Source organism: Chiloscyllium plagiosum, unplaced genomic scaffold (genome assembly GCF_037043375.1).
Source record: "Chiloscyllium plagiosum isolate Xiang-an unplaced genomic scaffold, Cpla_swu_hap1 HiC_scaffold_20, whole genome shotgun sequence".
NCBI lineage: Eukaryota > Metazoa > Chordata > Chondrichthyes > Orectolobiformes > Hemiscylliidae > Chiloscyllium > Chiloscyllium plagiosum.
In genome coordinates this window covers 45585317-45602610 of record NW_028270158.1, presented here as the reverse complement: position 1 = coordinate 45602610, position 17294 = coordinate 45585317, and positions in this window count along the sequence as shown.

The following is a 17294-nucleotide window of genomic DNA, read 5'->3' as shown; positions in this document are numbered from 1 at the left end:
AGTTGGTGGAATGGGCAGACAAAGGCAGATGAAGTTTAATGTGGGCAATGTGAAAACGATTCACTTTATTAGGGAAAAGAGGAGAAATATTATAAAATGAACAATTAGAAATATAAAACAATGTAAAACAAACAATTATCTTATAATCTTTACCAATACAGCAAGCATCATGCTTCCAGCCTAGTAACAAATCAGCTGTTAAAGTGCTTTCTGCTTCAATCCTAAAAGAAATCCTTTCTGTTATAATTTCACCTGTTGAAACTTTTCTGTAGACTCATCAAATTTTGACAAGATATTTTGGTTTAATGAGTAACAAGGCATTTTTCATTATTGGTTTGATTGGATAATCACCAATGAAATATGAGATCTCCAGATAATCAAATGAAATAATATACTTCCAATCAATTGCAAACACATAAAGATGAATAATTTTTTTCACAAGTCTAGATTAAGTTAGGTAAATGTACTAAAGGAAAGATTTGGATTTACTTCATACTTTTCAGAACCTCAGGACATTCCAAAGCTTGACTATTGTAAGAATGTGCTTCAATAATGCATTGAAATATCGGCCCAAAATGTGTGCTCAAATTTCTGTTGTGTGTCTATGAACCCACAACATAAGACATGAGAGTATCACAACTGAGACACTAACAAAAGTAACAGCAACCTGAACATAACACAAACCGCTTGTACAGCCTTATCAAATAGATCTACTAGGATTGAGCATATGCTAAACTAGGGTCTCTCAAGACCCTATGACTAGTCTTCCCCAAACCCTTCAAGAAGAGGTACAATGATCAGTTGAGATTAAATTGATTTTTACAGACTGTTCAACTGGAGTATTACTGTTTGTTGAAACAAGAATGGTGTGGAATATCAATTCACCAGCTGGATTATAGGAAGGAGAGACATAGGACAAAGGCCCAGCATAAAATCATATAAATTGATGCATTTTGTCACTCTCAAACTCTCACTGCACTCAGTCTGCCTCTAGACTTCTTTTCTTTTCATTTCATGATTTCCTATTTTAAGTGACTTTCTTCATTTCATGAAAGCTTACAACAATATAACATACGACACAAAAAGAAACATTTGGCCCATTGTACCTGTGCTAACATTTTGGTAGAACTGTTCAATTAATCTCATTTCTGCGCGTTCCTTCCCAATACCCTGCCATTTTGATTTTTTAATCCAATTGTTTATCAAATTTATTTTTTGAAAATTTGCTTTTGAACCTGCTTCCACGTCAATCATGAGAATCTATTGCATCCAGAGTTTTAGTCATGTCACCTCTGGATCTTGTGCAATCACCCAAAATCTGAGCCATCTGCTCAACAATGAATCCCATTGTTTCATATCATTTACTCCATTAAAACCCTTCATGAATTTGAAGCCCTCAGACAAAACTCCTTTTAATCTTCTCATACCTCTGAAAATAACATTTGGTAGGTTTAAAGGAACAAACAACTTGCCTTTGTCAATGCAGTATATTTGAATTACAATCACTGCTAAAACGTAACAAAACTAGCAGCTAATTTATAGACAACAAAGTCACACAAATAGCATTGTGCTGTTTTTTGTGATGTTGGGAGACAAATATTGGCTAAGGGATAACCCCCTGTTCTTCTCTGAAGCAGTGCCATGGGTTAGTTCATCCAAGAGGGTAGACCAACCCTAGTTAAACATCTTATGAGAAAGGTAGCACTTATAATAACACAGCACATCCTCAATACTGCTCTGGATTATCAACCAGTAATATTGCACTTAAGATCCAGAATGATAAAGAGCGTGTTTGCAATGATCATGAATCTATTATAATTGGACCGTTCACATCTGCAGGAAATGCCTCTATAACTAGAACAGGATCTAATGTTGTAGCCTCAGATCATTTGGTGTATTTTGTGCAACAGAGATAGTGGGTAGCAGAAAGTTATCTCACCCACATCATATTGCATCCTTATGGTCTGAGGTGCACTAATCATGTTTCAATGATGCCATGATATCAGACAGCAGGTACCAAGAACTATCTCCACTGGTATTTGAATTGAACCATGTTTATGAGATTATTTCCAAGGATGAGAAATCACAGTTATGAAGATATGCTGCAAAAGTTGGGATTGGTTTAAAGAGAAGAAAGGCAAGAGGAGATGTGAATTAAATGTCTGCACCAAGGAGTAACTGTTATTGCTCATAAAAAGATCAAGAGGGTACAGATTTAAAATGATTTGCAAAAGAAGTAAACGCAATGTGGCATAAACAAGTTCATGCAGCAAGTGGTCCAGGTCTGGAATGTACTGTTTGGATATGTGGTAGAGGCAGGTTCACTCAAGACATTCAAAAGAGCATTGGATGATTCTTTTATTATAAATAATATGCAGAATTATAGTAACAGATAAGAGAATGGCATCAAGTTATAATATTCATACAGAAAGCAATACAGAATGATTTGTGTACAATAGCCTCCTGCACCAGAACAATTCAGTGGTTTTGTGGAGTTCTTAAGTACCACACTCTAATCAACTGAGCTAACTGACCCTCAATCAGCACACTTTAAATTACTTAAATGGAAATGAAAACAGAAAAAGGTGGAAAAACAGTACTCCCAACACCTTGTTGTACTTTTCATATTATCATAACTAGTCAAAATTTACCCCTTGGGAGTAAAGTTGGTCAAGGGAAACATGCTGATGGCAAATTGACAGCCTTTTTATCAACATAGTTTCTGTCTTTGAGTGGGACTCATTTTCCGGAAAAAAGCTGAGTAATTGGACAGTATGCATTGTTCAGCTGAGAGTACCTAATGAGTTCTTTAAGGTCTGATCAAAATGATTCTAAGAAACATGCGCTTTTATATAAAGCAAATTTATTAGCTTAATCTATTTAAATAAATGCAAAATAATGAATGAATCTATTAACTTAAACTACTTTAGACACATTCAACAAGCGAGTCTTACTGCCTTCTGCCCATCGGGTACTCCTGGGTGACAGTTGGCATTCAGAGCTCTATTTTAGTTTCCACAGCACTGGCCCACAAACACCAAGCCAATGGGGAATGTCTTGGTCCTTGAATCCCAGTCTGATAGTGAAGGTCCATAGCCCCAGTCTCATGAACCCCCTCCAACGGGGAAAGAACCAGTCTCATGAACCCACTCTGATGGGGAAATGCAATGAGTGGGGCAGAGGCCCTGACACTGATATTATTCTGATTACATGCTGCATCATCATTTTGCAATAACTTCAGCACTTTTCCAGCCCTTAAAATAACACAAGTTAAAAAAAAATGTCCAGGTGGCCTCATATAGACTGCACAAATAGATAGTTCCCACTGATCCTCAAGGTTCCCCCCCCCCCCCAAAGTCAAAACAGGCTGTTTTTGCATTATGCCTGTTGTTCTTGTACTTTTCTACTTTATTCCAGTTGCTCATTGTCAAGTCCAATTAACTCATAATGATTAACCCTTAATGGCCTTGTTTGAAGATATCATTGTTGAGCCTAACACCACACAGGTTTATCAAAGATTCAGCACAGACATAATGGGCTGAATGACGTCTTTATATATTATATAATTCTACAGAAAGAACATGGGATGGAGTGTAAAATGGGTTGCACTGGCTGACTCCCTATTTGCTCTTTCTTGCGGCTGTAATAGACCAAACCACAGCAATCAGTGCGTGGTCAATTAAGGATGCAGCTATAATTAGAAGATACTGACACAAATTCAAAGATTTTACTCCTAAACTATAAAAATAATGCTTGTGGTTTCTCTGAAAGCTTGATTTGTGAAGTTGGGTTCTTTTTTGCTCTTGTTAAGTTCATGTCAGCTACTTACAATGTCCTTAGCTACGGCATCACGCCAGTATATGAGAAAACTAACTGCGGGGTCATTACTGCAAATGACAATCAGCAAAGCTGACACATCTGTATGTCTCACTTCCTGTTACACTCATGTTCCACATAATAGAGAGCTTGTGGGCGCTGTGATCTTCCAGCATCCCAGCCAGAATCAATTTACCAAATCTGCGGGAAGTGTCAAAATGTAATAAGCTTTGCTCCAGTTGAAATTAGCTTTTACGTCACCATTTCTGCAACTCCAGGAACATTTCTCACCTCAACACTCAAATGTGAGACTTTAGTGTACAGATCACATCCTACTCGTAGCTCTCTTGCTCTCAGCTAATCATTCAGCAGTTTCTCGTAATGTTTCTTTTTATGAGAAAACAGATGCGTCCTTATCTATCATTGCTTTTTATTTTGAATGTTAATCCTATTTCCAAACCCTCAAAATTGATCAAGGGAATAAACTCCCTCTGTATATTTTATACCTTGCTCTTTCCCACCACTTCGGACTTAACGTCGTCAGCCAGCTAGACATCCAAAATAGGGAAGGCAGCCTCTAGGACATCCGATAATGGGCTGGCAGACTCTGGGACACTCGATATTGGGCTGGCAGCCTCTAGGACACCCGATAATGGGCTGGCAGACTCTGGGACACTCGGTATTGGGCTGGCAGGCACTAGGACAATCGATATTGGACTAGCAGATTGTGGGCCTCTCATTATTGGTCTGGTAGACTCTGGAACACTCAGTATTAGGCTGGCAGAGCCTGGGACACTCAGTATTGGGCTGGCAGCCTGTGGGACACTTGGTATTGGGCTGGCAAACTCTGGAATACTTAGTATTGGACTAGCAGACTTTGGGACACTCGGTATTGGACTAGCAGTTTCTGGGACACCCAATATTGGGCTGGCAGCCTTTGGCACACCTGATATTGGGCTGCTGCCTCTGGGACACCCAAGGTCAGCTGGCAGACTCTGGGAGACCCAATAGTGGGCTGGCAGCCTCTGAAGATGCTTGATATTGGACTGGGCTTCATATGGTTCATCAACTGATGTCAAAATGATTCCATCTCTTTGCTGCTTGTCAGTTGCAAATAGCCCTGGAGTCTTCTTTCCTATAATGTTGGTGTGTATCAAAAAGCCCAGCAAAAGAGCTCAATGTATCGCATAGGTTTGGGAAGGATAAAAATGAGTGGTAAATGAAATTTAATGCAGGGAAATGTGAGATGAAGCATTTTGGAATGAAAAGATTCAATATAAAATGATGAATATCATTTGAAAGGAGGTGTAGAAATAATGGGACCTGGAGATGTATGTGCTCAAGTTGTTGAAGGTGGTAAGGCATCCCAAGATAAAAGGCATACAGGATTCTGCTTTTGTTTTATAAATAGAGATATGGAATACAAAACAAAGCAATGGTGAACATTTGTAAAACCCTGGTGTGTCCAATCTGGGCACTGCACTTTAGGAAAGATGTAAAGGTTCAGGGAAATATGTAAACCATTTACGAGAATTGCCCCTATATGAGGGACTTCAGTTACAAAGGTAGGAGCAAAGTAAGAGGTGATTTTACGGTGGCATTTCACATTATGAGAGGTCTACCCAGAAGAGATAGGGATACCTTTCCTTTGGTGAAACAACTGAGAATTGTAGGACACAAATTTATGGTAATTGACAAAAAGAACAAATGACGAGTTAGGGGAAAATATTTTTATGTAATGGTTAGGATCTGGAATGCACTGCCCAAGAACACTATGTAGGCACTTACAATTGTGGCTGTTAAGAGGGATTGGATAAACGCCTGAAGAGAAAGAAATTGCTGGGCATGGTGAAAGAGCAAGTGAAACTGATTGAGTTGTTTTTGTTGGGATCCAGAATATACATGACAGGTTGAATGGCCTCTTTCTTCACTGTAACAGTTCTATGATTCTAATGATAGGTCATTGATCTGAAACCTTAACTTTGTTTCTCTTGCCATGACTGCCAAGGGATGAGATACATGTTTCCAATATTTTCTGCTCTTATTCGTTCATTTCTACGTCTCCTGTAAGGAGTTGTTTGAGTTAGATGGGGAATCTTCCACGTCCACCTGAGACAGTAGTTGGATCCTCAGTTTAGTATCTCTTCTGGAAAATGACTCCTTCAATAATGCTTCACTTAATGCATTCAATCTTTCAATGCTTCACTGAAGTTCTGGGGTTTTGTGTTTGCCCGTAAAATTGAACTTGTTCTCTAGGAATAGAGACATTGAGTCAGAGTCATACAGGTCAGAAACAGACCCTTAGGTTCAACTCGTCCATGCCAATCAGACATCCCAATCTGACCTAGCCCTATTTGCCAGCATTTGGCCCATATCCCTCTAAACCCTTCCTATTCATGTACTCATCTAGATGCCTTTTAAATGTTGTAACTGTAAAGGCCTCCACCATTTTCTCTGGCATCTTGTTCTACAAATGCATGACCCTCTGCATGAAAAAGTTGCCCCTCAGGTTCCTTTTACATCTTGCCCCTCTCACCTTAAATCTATGCCCTCTAGTTTAGGACTCCCCCACATTGTGAAAAAGACCTTGGCTATTCATCTTATCCATGCCCCTCATGATCTTATAAACCTCTATAAGGCCACCCCTCAGCCTCCAATGCTCCAGGGAAAATAACCCCAGCCTATTCAGCCTCTCCCTAGAACTCAAACCTTCCAATCCTGACAACATCCTTGTAAATCTTTTCTGAACCCTTCCTAGTTAAACAACTTATTTCTTAAGGCGCTACAATTAGAGAACGGGCCCAATGGGCTAATGGCTGGCTTCTGTTTCAATGTGATCTTCCAGGTCGTTGTGGAGATCCAAGACTGTGCACTCAAAGCGAGATGGATACATGAGAAAGAAAGTGTCTAAGAAAGGAAAATGTTGGGAGATGATGAAGACAGAGAGAGGGGAGAAGAGAGAAAGGCAAAGAGGAAATGGTGACAGGGAGAAGGACTGAGAGAGAAAGATAAAGAGAGAGGGTACAGCGAGGAAGAGAAAGGGTCACACTAGGAAAGATGAAAAGAAGGAGAAAAGGGAAGAGAGGGAAAGTGCAAATTTTGAGAGAAACTGGGAAGAGGAAGAAAATTTAGAGAGACTAGAGAGTGACAGACAGTGAAGGAGAAAGTGGAAAACTGAAATAGTTAAATAGGAAGAGAAGATGAGAGAGGGGTAAGAGAGAGATGTTGGGAGGGAGAGAAGGATAGAATGAGAGTGAGAGAAATTTAAAAAACTGGGGGAGAAAAGAGGAAAAGGGAGAGAGGGAGAGCGGGAGAAAGTGTAATGAAGTCTGTGGCGGAGGGGGAGGGGGGGGGGGGGGGGCAAGGGCAAAGAGTAAAAGAAATATTTAGAGTGACAGATAAAATCTCATAATCAGGCCAGATTGATCTGCCTTCTCATCACTGATCTTCTCGGATAATTGCTATACCACAGTGCCATAATTGCTGCACTGCAGGCTCACTCCTCGGTACGGAGTAACTGGAGATCACAGCGAGTGTGTCAGATCCTCATAGAAACCTTAGATGGTGAGTTTATGCCCTTTATAAAATCAGTGAAAAGGTGACTAAATCTGAACTAGATTAAATAAAAATTTGGCAAAATAGTCATTTCAGAACAATGATTCTCAAATAATTAAGTTGGTTAATAATGCCATTCATCCAAGTGTTTTCCAAAGCATTTACAACATAATCTCTTAATAGTAAAAAAGCTGAATATTTTAAAAAAAAACACATTTTGTCTTCGCTTTCCATCTTTCAATTTCCAGTACAAAACACAATAATTACAAAAAAATGAAAACCGACATTCATATTGCATGAGAATAAAGTGCTCATTGGTTAGAAAGTGGACTCCAATTGGAAGAAGCATTGCTATGGAGAATGCACCAATCAATGATGATTGGCAATTAATTGGCACGCTGTTTTTAAATGTTATCCAGGCAGATTGACTCTGCTTGATCACAGAAATATCCTGAGAAATGAACCAGTGAACGTCTGTCAGTCATTTTGTTCAGTTGAAACAGGTGAAGTGTGTCTCCATGAGAACGCCTCTACAAATCAGAGTGCACTTGCCAACCAGTCAACACTCTCCTCACATGTGGTATAAATGTTAGTTTTCCCCTTAAAGTGGTATTCTTGTGAATTATCCTGATGAGTGCAAGATGAAAAGCTTCAACAGAATGTGTCTTTTTTAAGCAATATTTACAATATAATTAGTTTGTTTTTTCTTATTAATTCATGGAATATATGCAAAGCCAGCATTTGTTGTCCATCCTTAATTGCCTTTAAGAAAGTGGGTATAAGCTGTCTTCTCGGATCATTGCAGTCCTTCAACAGTACCTTCTGATTACAAACAAAATTGCTTGAGTAGAGAAAGCTCTACCATCTAGAAGGACAGGAGCAGTAGAAAATTGGTAACACCACCACCTGCACGTTCCCCATGAATGCACTCACTATTCTGACTTGCAACAATATCTCCATTCCTTCACTATGGCTGAGTCAAATCCTGGAACTCCCTTCCTAACAATACCATAGGAGTATCTACACTCCAATAACTGTAGTGGTTCAAGAAGAAAGCACACCACCACCTTCTCAAAAGTAATTACTGATGGGCAATAAATGCTGACCTTGTTGGCCTTGCTCACATCCTTTTAACAATGAAAATCTATCCCTTTTCCCTCAGTCACTTATCACAGGATAACCCTCTCACAATCAACACATTCTTCCTTAATTATGAACATCAACAGTGCACACAGTGTGTGGATCAGCGAACCTCTGACCAATAGTAGCAAGATTTCTTCATTCTTGAACTTCAAATCCCTTGTAACAAAGGTCAATTTGCCAAATGTTTTCCTAATTGCTTGCTATATCCGCCTGTTAACATTTCCAAATGGACTTTTCCTAAATACCATATTTTCTTAGTTACTATCAGTTCTGAGGAAGGGTCACTGGAGTTAAAATGTTAACTCTGCTTTTACTCCACAGATACTGCCAGACCTGCTTAGTTTCTCTCGCATTTTTTCATTTCTCTTCCAGATTTTCAGCATCCGCAGGTCTTTATTTTATGTTGTGCTCACGTTTTGAATTCCTTGTATGAGTTCACTCAGATCTCACTGAACAACAATATTTACTTGAATGGATTTTTCTTACTGAGATTTTGCTTCTCGATGGAATGTAGTTTTGTCGAACATTTCAAACTGTTTCTTTAACAGTTTCTACATTTTATTTACCATCATGCCTTTCACCAATCAGCCACTGCCCGCTCTTCCCCATACCGACGTAGTTGGCTTTATTTATGTTTCAGATTCTTGTTTGTGATTGCAGCACATCATTTTCAACTTAATGTGGAATTCAATTGTGTTTTGCTCATTATTTCCTAATTGATCTTCTACTCTGGCATCACAAATTAACCCTGCATCAATGTACAATATTTGATCTAAAATAGCTTTATCTTTATTGGTCCCACTACATAAGTACTGTAAAAATGCATCTCCCAGATCACCTTTGCCATTGCAATTAATCCAATCCCTCAAGATTATTGTCTATTTATGTCCCAAATGTGGTTGCCTCATAACCATGTTTCTGTAACAGTGATCAGATCAAAACCATTTATCTCTATTGGTGCCATTAGTTCACTTACCTTATTGTAGATATTCACACATTCAGATAAAGTGATTTTTTTTAACTACTACTCCCTGCATGGACATTACTCTTGGATGCATTGTTACTGCTGGACTATCTTTGCATTCCTGTCCCATTCAGTTTGTCTTTACCTGCATCAATATACTTTTTTACAGCCTCAAATTTTATCTGTCCATTTTAAAATCTACCTGTACTCCAACTCCCCTCTGTTAAGTTAAAGCCATTTCTCCCCACCTTGACCCATATCTGGTTGCGCACACTTATGTTTGTATGCTCCATCCTTTTCTGTCACAGTCTGGAATCTGTCCCTGCTCAATAACCTTGTCCTTTTCCTTTAAGTTTCAAAATGACATTCACATGAACACATTCTCACCCCAAAACCCTACTGCCCTATTTAGTTAAAGACCACTCTACAGCCCTGGTTGTCAATTTTGTTTTAAAAACAACCTGTTCAGATATATCATGACTCACCTCTGGAGCAGGTGGAACTGAGATCTGGACCTTAGATTCACCAAAACACTGTCCTCAGTGCAGTTCAAATGAGGAGTGCCCCTACAGTACAGCTCCTTGTTCCACTGTACCAGTGCCCCTTGAGCCAACCCTCATTTCACTCTCACCAATCTTTGAGCCATACATTCAATTCTCTCTTCTAATTTACCTTATGCTAATTTATTTGTGTCTGAGATAGTAATGCAAAGCTTATTACCTTTGTGACTCTCCTTTCTGATTTAGCTTCAAAACTCTTATACTCCCTCAGCAGGATCTGCTTCTTCGTCCTATCTATGTTGTTGATACTTGCACTGACTACAAGAAATAGATCCTTTCCCTCCCACTCCAAGCTCCATCCCAGTCCTAACGTGACGTCCTGGACCTTGGCACTGGGTAAGAAACACAGCAATCAGAACACACCTACAAGTAGCAGCGAACAGTGTCCATCTCCTTAACTATATTGCCCCCTGCTAAAACTAAATCCTTTTTCACTCCCCACATTTGAATGACCTCCTGCACCAGAGTGCTGTGATCAGTTAGCTTCATCTTTCCTTCAGTCCCAGCTCTTATCCACACAGGCTGCAAAAACATTGTATGTGTTGAACAATTAAAAGAACTGAAGTTCTTTCAACGGGCCTCATATTGCCTCACTCACACTCACACCTGTCTATGGTCCAAACCAGAAGTACTTGGCCTAAGGGGGATGATTACTTCTTGGGACAAAATATTAGTGATGCATCGCAGTGAACTGCTATTATTGTACAGCATCTTCTGGTGGAAATCATCTGCCCTCTGGTGGTATGGCTACAAATAGCATAAAATTAATCATTTCTTTTAAAAGTTCAAAATTTGAAAAATCAACATAGCAAATCTGAAAAGACAGAGTTGTATTGGCATTGTCACTAGATTAGTAATCTAGAACTCTGAGCTAATGCTCTGGGGGCGTATGTTCAAAACCCACTAGGGCAGATAGCAAAATTTGAATTCAATTTTAGAAATCAGGAGCTTCAGAAAGAGCTAGTCTAAAAGTCACCTTGTAACCACTGTCAGTTGTCATCAAAACCCATCTGGTTCACTCATGTATTTTAGGGAAGGAAATCTGCTGTCTTTACTTGGTCTAACTTACATGTCACTGCAGACCCACATGAATGTGTGTTTTTAATTGCTTTTAAGGCTTTTAATTGCCTTCTGGGGCAACTAGGATGTGCAATTAATGCTAGTGAAGTCCACATGCCATGAATGAAAAAGGTAATATTGCATTCATTTTGATGTGGATGGTAACCAACTTAAAATAAATAAACTCATGCCACTAACAAAATAGCACTCTCTATTCCCTAGGAGTCCATCAGATTCACCAACAGATTTTGCTTTATGGGCTGCAATTGTTTTTATTCATTCACAGGAGGAGGGTGCTACTGGCTAGACCAGCATTCATTGCCCTAAGGGCAGCTAAGAATCAACCACATTGCTGTGGGTCTGGAGTCACAAGTAGATCAGACCAGCTATGGATGGCAGTTTTCTCCCCTACAGGATATAAGTGAATTGATGGGTTTTCCCAACAATTGACAACAGTTTTGTAGTCATTGTCAGACTCTTCCAATATGTACCATGTTGTGGATTCAAACCTGTGTCTCCAGAACATTACCTGGATCTCTGGATTAATAGTTTAGTGATAATACCAATGCCTTCTCAGTATTTCCCCATAATTGCCTGGACAAGTGCTTCAACTGCTAACAGGAAGAGATGATCTTCCAGGAACCTTTCTGACTCCGAATTGATCACATCACAGGCAGGAAGACCACAGGGACTCTACCTGGTATCCTCCTGCCTGATTAAATACTCCACACAATCAAACCCATGCTCTGTATTGGAATAGGTTATCAGCAAGCTATGTTAGAAGGATGACCCCATTGATGTTTATCTTCCCTCTGCTTTCTTTGCCATGCACTCCTTTCCAGATATTTGTATCTCTCCTAACTCTGGTACTGAAATCACCAAGGAGAACCAGCTTGTCTCCTTTTGTGACATAGAGTAATGATTGAGCAAGGCTGGAGTCGGATTCCTCTTTGGTCTCAAACTTTGATTCTAGGTTCATGGCATATGCACTGATGACTGAAGTGACTGTTTCAGGGTTAGTGTGAGCTTTAAGGTCATGAAGCATTTGTTTATCCATTGATGGGCTCAGTAAGTCGGTCAACTAGTCTCACGTCAGTGGTAGGGAAACTATTGTAGAAAATTCTGAAGGACCAGATTAATACCCACTAGGAAAGGCGTGGGTTAATCGGGATAGTCAGGATGTTTTCTCAGAGGGAGGATGTCCCCTTAGAATTTGTACATCACAGTTATCAGGGTCTGCCCATTTGGCCAACACTTCTAGTTTTTCTGTGACCTACATCATCTTCTTTGCTATTAACCACTCTACCAATCTTGGTAATAGCTGCAAATTTGCTTAACGTTTTCATATATATCATTTCTGTATATACCAAACAATAAGGGTCCCAGTACTGATCCTTGTGGTACACTGCTGGACACTGGCCTCCAGTCACTCAAACAGCCTTCTATCATTACCCTTTATGTCCTATTACTAAGCCAGTTTCTGATCCAACTCGCTAAGTTTCCCTCAATTCTATGGTCTTTAACCTTCTCAGTTTCCCATGTGAGACCTTTTCAAAGGCTTTTACCTACATACACAATGTCCCAGGCAACAATATTCATCCACAGATTCATATTGTGGAGGAATGACCCTTCAGCCCATTGAGTCTGTACCATCAATAACTAGCACTAACGATGCACTAATCCCAATTTCCTGCACTTGTCCCATATCCTTGAATGTTATGATATCTGAAGTGCTCATTCAATTATTTTTTTAAAGTTTGTAAGTTGTCCATGCAGTGCATTCCAGATTTCCCCAACCTGCTGAGTGATACCGTTATTTCCAAATCACCCCAAATCTCCAACTCCTTACCCTAAAACTATGCTCTCTCATAATTGACCCCTCAACCAAGGGGCACAACTGCTCTCCATTCACCCTGTTCATACCCCTCATAATCTTATACACCTCAACTGTGTCTGCCATCAGTCTTCTCTGCTCTAAAGAAAACAGGTCTAAATGTATGGCGCTGGAAAAGCACATCACGTCAAATAGCATCCGAGCAGCAGGGGAATCGATGTTTTGGGCATAAGCCCTTCACTTTTCGACTCTGATCTCTAGCATCTGCAGTCCTCACTTTCTTCTAATGAAAATAATCGAAGCCTACCTAGTCTCTCCTTATAGCTCAAATTCTCCATCCTAGGCAATCTCCTGGTGAACCTCCCCTGAGCCCCCTCTAGTGCTATCACATCCTTCTTGTAGTGAGGTGACCAGAACTGCATACAGTACGGCAGTTGTGGCCTGACCAAAGCTCTGTACAACTCCAACATTATCTCCTTGCTCTTATATTCTATACCACAACTGATGAAAGCAAATGTCCCATATGCCATAACTATCCTATTTACAGGCTCTGCTGACTTCAAGGGTCTGTTAATAATTTCCTGAGGAAGGGCCTGTGCCCGGAACGTCGAATCTCCTGTTCCCTGGATGCTGCCTGACCTGCTGTGCTGTTCCAGCAATAAAGTTTCAACTTTGATCTCCAGCATCTGCAGACCTCACTTTCTCCTCTGTTAATAATTTCCCCAAGATCCTTCTATTCCTCTAAGTGATCCCATTTCCTACCATTCATTAAATACTTCCTCATCTTATTTCTTCTTCCAAAGTGCATCACCTCACACTTATCAGGTTTAAGTACCAACCACCACTGGTCTGCCCATCTAACCAACCCATCTACATCTTCCTGTAACTTACAACCATATTCTTTGCTATTAACCAGGCTATCAATCTTGGTATTGGCTGCAGATTTGTTGAATAATCCCCCCACGTTTTCATCTACAGTCTGTTCTGATATAATGCAATAGTTCTATTCCTATGCGATCCCCCATTATAAACCATTTAAACCAATATGTTGTAGTCAATATAGGCAAGGAAAGTTTGCGTTCTACAAACAATGATCTAAATTCTTCAATCGCGTTATAGCCAATTCGTGTTGAAGAAATGTGCTTTATAGCAGAACTGACCGTATATCATTTATGTGTATACCATACAGTAATGGTCCCAGTATTTATGCTTGTAGTATAACATTGGACACTAGTCTCCAGTCACTCAAATAGTCTTCTACGAATACCCTTTATATCCTATTACTAAGCCAGTTTCTGATCCATCACGCCAAGTTTCCCTCAATTCCATGTGCTTTAATCTCAGATTCCCATATGGCACCTTGTCAAAAGCTTTGCTAAAATCCTGACCAAACTGCATCAACTGAACTTCTCTTATCCACACATTTAATCACATTGTCAAAGATTCTCACAAATTTGTTAGGCATAACCTCCCTCTGATAAAGCCATGCTTATTATCCCTAATTAACCTACGCCTTTCCAAGTGTGTATTAATTCGCTCCTTCAGAATTTTCTCCAATAGTTTCCCTACCATTGACATGAGACTCATCGGTCTGTAATTTCATGGTTCATCTCTACCACCCTTCTTGAAAAGTTGATTAGCCAGCCCTCAGCCAACATCTTAAAACAATTATGTGATTATTATTACATTTCTTCAAGTTGACTGCTGTGTTTCCACCATTATGATAGTGATTCAATTTCAAAGCATACTTCACTCGTGAATATCACCCCTGACTGTGGTAGCACACTGGTGGTTCTGCTGTTCCAGGAGTTGTTACAAAGGATTTTATCAAAGCACACAAAAGTCCACAATTCACCTGATTTTTTAGGCTCAGGTTAATGGAAAACATGGACCAGACTTCTGTACCTAACAAGAATTTATATTTAATGGAAATAAATAGATTCTAGATACTGGAAAACAGCTATGAACTATCGACCTGTAACTCTACTAGTTAAAACTAACTCCCTTATAAAACTGCTCCTCATACACATGCAGACACAAACACAAAAACATTTGTATTGTGGGTAGAGGGAAAGTTTTGAAAGACGATTCAACATAGCCTATCTGCAGGGTTCATTGAGATGATCCTTTTAGCTCGCCTGGACTTGCTGCTCCTTGATTTCTTTCCTCCAGATACTTTCACTTGCTTGCAGGAGGCAGAGAGCAACTGGTTTACAAGTTATAAGCTCTTTGACTTCCTCGTTAAAAAGCCACCGTTCAAAGCAACTGGTAAAGGAAAATAAATTGACATTCTTTGGGATTTAAGTGTTTTATTTACTGTGGTGAAAGAGATGCTACCTCCCCTTCTGGAGGTCCAAAGGTTTCTGTTTACACACCCACAAGCTCCTCAGCTATCCGGGAGTTGATCACATTGTTGCTGGCAGCCATAAGGCCATTTGTGATGGACAACTGGTCACAACTCCACAAACTAATTTATTAGTGCCAGCTGATTCACACTTTTGTACCCACTACCAGGTGCCAATCTTTCTGCAGTAACCTGTCCTCATTTCTTAAACGAAGCGGTTTAAACAGCACCTACAATAATGTTAGTAACTTGATTTTTAAAAAATGCCTTCCACAATCCCTGGTTTAAAAAAAAGTCATTTTCCCATTTCAGTCAAATAAAAAGACGCAGACTTTACAATGTGTCTTTTTGGATGTTGTGAAAAGCACTATATAATAATCGAAGTAACGTAAGTTATTTCGCTGGTGTTTAACAATGTAGCGAAAGTGAGGACTGCAGATGCTGGAGATCAGAGTCAAGATCTCCTCTACATTGGGGAGACTGGACACCTTCTCGCAGAGCACTTTAGGCAAAATCTCCAGGACACCCGCTCCGCCCCACGGCCAAACATTTCAACTCCCCCTCCCACTCTGCTGAGGACATGCAGGTCCTGGGCCTCCTCCACCGCCACTCCCTCACCACCCAATGCGTAGAGGAAATACACCTCATCTTCCACCTCAGAACACTTCAACCCCGGGCATCAATGTGGACTTCATTTCCCCTCACCCCACCTTACTCCAGTTCCAACCTGCCAGCTCAGCACCTTCCTCATGACCTGTCCTACTTGCCAATCTTCCATCCCACCTACCTGCTCCACCCTCCTCTTTGACCTATCACCTTCGGCCCCACCTCCATCCACCTATTGTACTCTTAGCTACCTTCTCCCCAGCCCTACCCCCCTCCCAGTTATCACACCACCTCGGAGGCTCTCAGCCTCATTACTGATGAAGGGCTTTTGCATGAAACGTCGATTGTCCTGCTCCTCAGATGCTGCTTGGCCTGCTGTGCTTTTCAAGCACCATTAATCTTGACTTTAACAATGTAGCACTAACGGACTGTATATAGGAAATACATTGGCCATTAGATGGCAGCAAAGTTTGCAATTTATTCCACTCACTGAATGTAACTGTGTAAATATAATGATTAAACTAGAAGGCAGATCAGTGAACCTACCAAAACAGTAAATCCAGAATTTAACGAAATGAAATCTAAAGTATGAGCGAGCAGTACTTCTTTCACTTTTGGAACTAATGTCATTATGTTTTATTTTGGAAATATATTGTTCTACCTTTTTCCCTGAAAGTGCATGTCAGTTGTTTTATTAACATTAATTAATAGAACACTTGAAATGAGTTACACAGAAAAGTATATTTTTGCATTTGAAAGAGAAAACAACTTGAAGAGGTATAAAGTGCATTGAATTTAATCGGGGATCTGCTCCACATGGGCAAGTGTGCAAAACCCAGCTGTGAACAAGCAGTCTCATCTGCCAGTGGTCCCTGTTGGTAATTCAGTACACAGCAAGATCCCACAGATTTTCTGGCCAAACGCTGAGACTCCTTACCAACCATTGGAACGGAGTTCTGAAGAAGGGTCACTCGGCTCGAAATGTGAACTCAGTTTCTCACTGCGAACTCAGTTTCTCACTGCCACCAGACCTGCTGAGTTTCTCCAGCATTTTCTATTTTTGCCACTGAAACTGTTACTCAACATCTTCAAGAGAGAAATATTGTGGAATTAAAGCTGAATGTTTTAAGAAAAACACTTGCCCTCTTGACAAAATTTGCAAATGTAACTCAGACCATAATAGGTCAATCCTTTCATAAACCTTCCTGAAGTACCCTAATATTAGTAATCAGTAAATAATGATACAGCTTGTATAATTTTCTCACTTAATTCTTATGCAACCTCCCAAACACCCTGCACACACGCACACGTGCATACACAATGCACAAATTAAGCATAAGAGAATAAATAACAAGGAAATTACTTTTCTCTAGCCCCTTTTGTATCTTCAGGGCTTTGAAGCACTTTGCATCT